This window comes from Xenopus laevis, chromosome 5L (assembly GCF_017654675.1).
Source record: "Xenopus laevis strain J_2021 chromosome 5L, Xenopus_laevis_v10.1, whole genome shotgun sequence".
Lineage (NCBI taxonomy): Eukaryota > Metazoa > Chordata > Amphibia > Anura > Pipidae > Xenopus > Xenopus laevis.
The window spans coordinates 160,232,680-160,241,427 of record NC_054379.1 but is presented as its reverse complement, the minus strand read 5'-3'; positions in this window follow the sequence as shown (position 1 = coordinate 160,241,427).

Genomic DNA, 8,748 nt, shown 5'->3' with positions numbered 1-8,748 from the left:
CTCTAGATATTTTGGGGGCCTGAAAAATAATTTGCTGTGACCCAGTAATATTTATTTACACCACTGGTCATCGGTGGGGCGGGTCTATAAATGGAGGGGGGAAGGCGGATGAGGGTCTATAAATGGAGGGGGAAGGCGGGTGCGGGTCTGTAAATGAAGGGGGAAGGTGGGTGAGGGACTATAAATGAAGGGTGGAAGGCAGGTGTGGGTCTATAAATGGAGGGGGAAGGTGGGTGTGGGTCTATAAATGAAGGGGAGAAGGATGATGCGGGTCTATAAATGGAGGGGGAAGGCGGGTGCGGGTCGGGAGGGGGCAGGTTGAAATTATAACTCTCATTGACCAAGAAATTGAGAAATATCCAAATAAAGGAAGCAACAAAGTTGTCCTAGGCAAAATTTAAACCATTTTTTTTAATTTGAGATCTTTGAATATTCACAAGTTTGAGTTTTTTTAAACTTATAAACTCACACATTCACGTTTTATAGCTGATAAACTAAAAAATTAGAGGTATTCAAGTTTTTTTCCACAATTGTATTCGTTTGAATTTCTATTCTGATTTTTTAATAAATAAGCAAACATTCAATTTTTTTAAATTGTGAGATCATTTGAAGTAGAAAAAAACCTCTAAAACCTCACAAATGTGATTTTTGATAAAAAGTCCCATTAGAGTTTCTAATGCTAAAGGACTACTGCTGCACAAAAATGGCAGCCCCCTCATAGACAAACTTGGGGGACCAGATAGGTAATGTAAAAGCATTGGGAAAATACTGTTATAACAAAATTATAAATAACATGCAAAGACAATCTTATGATGTAAAAAAATTTTTAATTTTGCAGTTTTGAATGCCCCCCAAATTCATATTACTTTCTATTAGACTTTAGAAGCCCTAATGTACCAAATTATAATTCTCAAATATAGTATAAAGGAAACGTAGAAGAGCAGCAAGGACTAATTACATTTATAAGAATTTAGTTTGTTCAACTTAAAAACTCTCCAAACTCAAATGTGTACTTAGTGAAAAACTTAAATCTTGTGTAAAAACTTGAATGTGGTGAAATTACTTTCTACCCTTCACGTTTCAATGAGTCTGCCATTTTCGAGAGCAATTTCCAATTGTTCTCGAAAACTTGAATTAGAAATTAGGTTGAATTTTGAATTTATAACTCCTGTTGGCTTTTTCATGATCTCGTCACTTTTTTAGATTCCAACATTTTTGTATCTGTTTTTTTAAAGATTTTTATCCTCTCAAAAATTTGAATTTCAGAAACTTGAATTCGATTTTTGCTAAAAAAAAAACACATGACGTTCCCAATCTCATACAGCATTTCTCTGTTTGGAAATGAATGTGAAAAACTTGCAAGTAGTGATGGGCGAATTTGTCCCCTTTCGCTTCGCTGAAAAACTAGCAAAACTCGAAAAAATTACTACAGGTATGGGACCTGTTATCCAGAATGCTCAGGACCTGGGGTTTTTCCGGATAATGGATCTTTCCAGAATTTGGATCTTCATACCTTAAGTCTACAAGAAAATCTTGAAAACATATAAAAACATATAAACATAAAATAAAACATATAAAATAAAAGGAGCAATATCAGTGAGGAAATAATTTGAAAAACACCCGCAGGTTTGAGAAACTGAAAAGCTGCCGATGAATAAATGAGGTATGGGGGGGGGTGGTGGCTCCAATTATTGTGGCCCCTCCCCTCACACACCCATGCAAACCAGTTTAAGCTAGACTCCTAGGTGTCATTGAGTATAACACACATAATGAATCATTAAAACTTAACCTTTAATCATTACTGTTAAAGAGATATGAACATTGGGCCATGCCCACACCACACACCACACTAAAGTATAGACAGACACACTGCTCCTCCCAAATATCAGCAGTGCAGGACTGTTGCCTTAAAAAAGCAGATAATTAAAACTAGCGAATAGGTGGTAGATGGGGGTGTCAAGTAGCCACTCAGTGATGCGGATTTCTTGGGTGAATGTGCACCATACAATCGGCCAAATTAAACAACAAAAAGCCTAATCACCCTCCCTTCTTGAGACCCGTTCCCTGGTGCCCAATTCTGCCTATCTACATTGAGAATGTATGGGAGCTAGGTCCCCCATAATGATGGGCGAATTTACTCACCAGGCGGCGAAATTGCGTGAGATTCGCCGCCAGCGAATAAATTTGCAAAACGGCCGCGAAAATTCACCGGCGTCAAAAAAACTGTCGCCGGCATCCAAAAAAATGGACGCCGGCGCCGTTTTGCGAATTTTTCGCAAATTCGCCGATCACTAATCCCCCACCGTCCACCTATGCTGCCCTACGCGGTTTGCCGTTAGAACGGCTTCTTCAGGGGCATAGGTGCTGCTCGTGTGCTGTAAAAGGCTTTAAATAGCCTTCCCTTGGTGTCCCTCGTGGCGGCGCTGCTTAAGCGCATCCTATCCGGGAGCACCGCATTCTAGTAGTGTAGTTAAAGCACAAGCAATATGTTCCTTGAATTAAATAATAATGACATTAATCTAAAGGTCACTTACCAAACTGACAGTAATTCTGTCAATTTCACAATAACAATAATCTATCTACTTCAGTCTAAAGAGACAGTGACTAACAGTCTGTTACACGCACAGAGTCAACACCCTAGAAACACTATTCTAGGTATTCCTGTAGGCCGGTACCTGAGAGTTAAAATGTTATGCAGTGGGGGGGGGCGTGGCTAACCATGAGACTGACTGCACGCCATTTCTAGGAGCTCCGTGTCTGGGACCTAACAAATCCCGAATATTAGCTTTCTACAAGCATATTTCCAGTTGTGCTCGGGATTCCATTGCTTTGGGGAGCCTTCTCACATGAATTATGGGCAAAAAGAAGCAAAAGGAGCCTAAAAAAACGACAATCTCTCCATATTTGCATCGCACGCCAGGCCTAGAGTCCAGGGGCGCAAAGCAAGATGGCGCTACGTCCTCTCCGAAACAGTTAGACCCGTCGGACGTTCAGTCACTTTCTCCACCTTCACCAGAAGCCCTCCAGTGGGAAGACGGAGAAGACTCCACCGAACTTACCCCACAGCTGGATGATCCAGATGGGGATTCCGGAGACGAACCGCTAACTGCTCAGGTACTACGTACGCAACTAGCGCAATTACAAGTGCAGCTTACAGATACCATAACGCAGGCTGTGAAGACGGCTGTCTCTGTAGCGGTTAAGGACTTTCAGCGGGATATTAGTGACCTGGGGGAGCGTACTGATAAATTGGAAACGTTCACCGACGATATTGCGCAGAGAGTGGCAAATATGGAGGAGGATAATAGTTACTTGAGGGACGAAGTTCTTACGCTACAAAACCATTGTGAGGATTTGGAAAATCGCTCTCGAAGGCAAAACCTGCGGTTTAGGGGAATCCCTGAAACTATTTGGTCGGCGGATTTGCCCCTTTTCTTACAGGACTTTTTCAAATCCTTATGCCCTAATCTTCCGCTAGAATTATGGTGACTGGACAGGGCGCACAGGTCACTGGCGGCGAGGCCTCCTGACACTAGACCCCCGAGGGATGTGATAGTCAAGTTTCACTATTACGAGAGCAAGGAAGCGCTTCTGACAAAGACTCGCTCAATCACCGCAGCAGACTTTCGCAATATCAAGGTCCAGGTCTATGCTGACCTATCACCATTGACTTTGGCTAAATGGCGGGAGCTACGTCCTGTAACCCAAGCTTTGTGGGCCCAGAAGATCCCTTACAGATGGGGCTTCCCATTTAAATTGGTTGTTACGCACAATGGAAAAACCCATACATTACACAACTTTTGTAATGGGAAGAGGTTTCTGGCTTATTTGGGTCTCCAATCACGAGATTTAGAACCAGCGGAGACAGCGAACCGGGAACATCCTCCTCTGAGCCCACAGTGGTCAAAAGCTTCCAGCTCACCTCGGGCACCTAAGCTTGCTTTATCACCTTCGCCAACTTGATTTGAAGGAGAAGGTACCCCCCTTCCATGGACATAGTTATCCTGTGATTGCATACATGTCCTGGCAATAGCCCTGAATTGGAGGGCAGTTTTTTTCTCAGGAGTGAAACCACTTTCCCCCATTTAGGGAGCCTTTTGTGCCCCTTTTCCTCTCTTGCTGGTCAATCTGAGAGGATATAGTTTTTTTTTGACCTGTACAGTAAGTTTTGACCCCTATTCTGCGTACAGAGCCTACTAGAATACCCCGACAACACAGATGCACAGGTTTTTTCTAGAAGGTTTTTTTTTTTTTTTTGGGACTCCCCTTTTTTGTTTTGGGACTCCCTTTTTATTTTCTTATTTTTTTAAAAAAAAATTTCTCTCTCTCCTGTTTTTCTTTTTTCCTTTTTGAGTGGTGGCTACAATTGCCTGTTGCTCTAGTCACGACTATACTTATGTTTATTGTACTTATGATGTTTACACTGTTTTTATGTGTGCCAACTATACTGCCTAATGTCTATGTAACGGTTTACCCTCTGGGTCGAGATGGAGTTTTCCTACTGACAAGAGGTCACAGCTTATTGGAGGCTACTGATTTCCCCCACAGAGTGCTTACATACGCAATCGAGATTTCTATTACCAATGGCTAAGATAATTTCTATAAATATTAAAAGTTTAAATAGTATAGGGAAACGCTATTTAGCGATTAAGGAGCTAAAGGACCTGAAAGCAGACATAGCATTTATTCAGTAGACACATTTTCAAAAAACGGGTCCTCAGCGGTTGTTTTCAAAACATTATCCTACGGCTTATTATGCTTCTGGTGCTACAAAAAAAGCCGGTGTAGCCATACTGATACAGAAGGACTGCCCATTGGCGGTGGAGACGTCTCTATCTGACCCAGAGGGATACTATATCATTTTGAAAGGTAAATATGCAGATCTGCCTATACAGCTGATTAATGTCTACATACCCAATACGAATAAGCTAAGATTCCTGAGACGGATTCTAGGGACTGAATTATTTGACCCATTGATGTATACGGTGTTTGGGGGAGACTTTAATTTAGTATATTCGCAGCACTTCGATAGGTCGCACCCTTCCCTTGACCATACTGTACATACCCGCTCTGTAGAATTTAGGAAATTCCTACGTCAAAACTCTTTCTTTGATTCTTGGAGGATTGATCACCCTAATCAACGCCAATATACTTTTTATTCGTTTGCACATAAAGTCCATACCCGAATTGATTATTTATTTATTTCGCATCCTTGTCTGCATTTGAGATTTACTACTGACATTGCACCAATTACGTGGTCTGACCACGCTCCGATTAGCTTAACCCTACACATAGCCAAATTGCCCCCTAAAGACCCTCATTGGCGGTTGAATGAGACGTTGTTACATGATTCCGAGGCTTTCCATTCCATAGAAACACACTTAAGGGAATACTTCCAGCTTAATGCAGGCTCAGTATCAACGCTGGCAACCCTATGGGAAGCTCATAAAGCGACAATTAGATGCCATATTATTGCTCTTACTTCACATAAGAAGAAACAATATCCCCAAGCACAATTGTCTGCCTATAAAACCTTGCAGGACTTGGAACAACGATATAATGAGCACCAGACAGATTCCTTATTAAATCAATTAATCATACAAAGGAGGGAATTAGCAAACATTAAACATCAGGCAGCTGAGAAAGCGCTTATATGGACCAGGCAATCTTATTATGAGAAAGGGGATAAGCTGCATACGTTATTGGCCAATAAATTGAGAGAGCAAGCTGTACACACCCGGATCACTTCCATACATACCGACTCCGGCCACTTAATTTACAATCCAACCCAGATCAGACCAGTTTCGTAGTTTTTATTCTAAACTGTATAACTTGGAGGCCGATCTTCCCCCTTTAGATCCGACCCTTTTTCAAACAACTCTGTCTGATTTCTTACTCCATACAGACATTCCCCAGTTTAGTGCTGAAGACCTAGAACAGCTTAACAGGGTAATATCAGTTGAGGAAGTTCTCTCAACCTTGAAACACCTACCCAACGGAAAGGCCCCTGGCCCTGATGGCCTACCCTATAGTTACTACAAGTTATATAAGCATATTCTGGTACCATATCTAGTCCCTTTGTTCAATGGCTATTTGCAGGGAATGCCAATACCCGCTACCAACCTTACTTCATATCTTACTTTAATCCCCAAAGACGGCAAGGACGCTCAGTTTTGCTCTAATTACAGACCTATTGCTTTGCTTAATTCAGATTTGAAGCTTTTTTCAAAAATATTGGCAAACCGACTGGCCCCGATCCTCCCTAGAATTATTCATAATGATCAGGTGGGCTTCATACAAGGTCGGCAGGCAGGAGATAACATTCGAAGGATGGTTGACCTTATTGAAATTGCCAATAAATGTGAGGATCAAATGCTTGTGTTGAGTTTAGATGCCGAGAAGGCGTTTGATCGACTGAGTTGGCCTTACCTTTTCTCTCTGCTGCAGCATCTTAATTTATCTGGCCCCTTTCTGATGGCTCTTACAAGCCTATAGAGCTTCCCAACGACCTATCTGAAATTTCCAGGCCAAACTGACAAACCAATTTCGATCAAAAATGGGACCCGACAGGGTTGCCCTTTGTCCCCCCTGCTCTATGCAATCAGCATTGAACCGTTGGCCAGCTATATTAGAAACAGTCCGGATATTTTGGGAATTTCTGTCAAAAACTGTGACTATAAAATTGCGTTATTCGCTGATGATGTATTACTAACGCTGACTCGGCCTGTCATTTCCCTTCCAAACTTATACACAATATTGGAGAAATATGGGGTGCTCTCGGGTCATAAATTAAATATGAGTAAAACTGAGGCTTTGCCTTTAAACATCCCACTAGTCGGCTTAAATACTCTGAAGGCAGATTTTCATTTCAACTGGAAGACATCCTCCATAACGTACTTAGTGACTCAGATAACTCCCCATTATAAAGATTTCTTTAAACATAACTATGCTCCTTTGATACTTCAGACAAAGAAAATGTTGACAAAATGGGCTGGACACTCCCTATCCTGGTTTGGTAAAATTGCTTCTATCAAAATGAGTATCTTGCCCAAATTCTTGTATTTATTTGAGAAGCTGCCAGTAGCGGTTCCCTATAGAGTACTCAAAGAAATTCAGACTATCTGCCACCAATATATCTGGAATTACCGTAGACACCAGATTTCGCAATCAGTAATGCTTTCGCAGACCGATAGGGGAGGCCTGGGAGTTCCATCTTTTGCCAAGTACTATGAGGCATCGCAACTAAGGCAACTCTTGGCATGGTCACATTGGGTACCTTGTACCACCTGGGGGCAAATTGAAAACCAATGACATGATAAAGGACACTTAAACGCATTTATATGGAACCCGACTGGGTTTACCCCATCCATGCAGGACTTCCTTTCCTCTACACAGCTAACTCTGCAGATATGGGAAAGGCTCACATGGAAATTTAAACTCTCCTCCGATAGGCCCCTAGGCACGATTTATCTCAATAATGCCTTTTTTCCACCCAGCCGATCAGTGGACTTTTGTTCTAGATGGTCTGAAACTCGTATACATACTGTCATTTATTGGACTCAAAAACTAAACTGATTTTACCCTTGGATGATCTCACCAGGAGAGCTCCTCACATTCGCTTGCATCTATTTGAATATTTCCAGGTCAGACATTTTGTTGCCTCATATAGTACCAGTGCACAACATACCATTTTGACCGAATTTGAGAAAGTGGCTAGGGCCGGCCTCCCCCAAAAGGGTTTGATATCTAGGATATATAAAATGCTACAGACAACCCCGACTCGCCACTCTTATATGCTGAAATGGGATAATATATTACCTCAGCCACTGACTGAAGCAGAATGGTTTGCTATCTGGCAAAATGCTAAAAGTATGGTAACATGTGTTAAGCAAAGAGAGAATATCTACAAGATATTGATGTTCTGGTACCATACCCAACAACTAAACAAATTCTTCCCTGATCACCCAGATGTTTGCTGGAGAGGATGTGGGGAAGTAGGCTCACTCCAACATATTTTTTGGTCATGTCCTATCTTACAGCATTTCTGGGAAGAGGTGATGAAGCTTTTTAGCACGGTATTAGGCCAGCCAGTTACGAAGGACATTTCTACCTTTAGGGAAACCGCTCCCCAACATACGAAGGAAAGTTCAGAAATTAGTGAATCACATATTGACGGCAGCTCGTCAGGCAATTGCAGCGAAATGGAAGATGTTTCACTCACCTACCCTGGCTGAAGTGCTTACTAGAGTGGAATCTAATAGGAACTTCGAATCTAGGATTGCTTACATTCGGAACACCATGGCACAATTCCTGGAAATATGGTCTCTATGGGAACTGCGGAATGTAAACTAGTTGTAGTGTCAATTGTTCCTTAATGAAAACCAAACCAGACGAGGGAGCCCTGGTCTGTATCCCCAGCCCTATTCTGTACATTTTCTTAACTGGTCTACTTCTTCATTTTGGTCCATCAACCCGTTATGTTAGCTATCCTTTTGTACCTCATATGTAAACACCGACTGGCATGCTTATATATACATATGTATGTATGTATTTCATATGTCTTTTCATATGTTTTTTGTATACTGCTAAACCCACTCTTCTTTTTGTTTTTTTTTTTAATGCTCTTTTCTTTTTTGTTTTCTTTGTCTGGTCTGAGCTGGTGAAGGCAAGTCTGGCGAAAGAGGTGATGTTCAGTAAAATCAGCATCTTAGTGAATTTGCTGAGTAACGTCCATTCACCGGAGCAAAA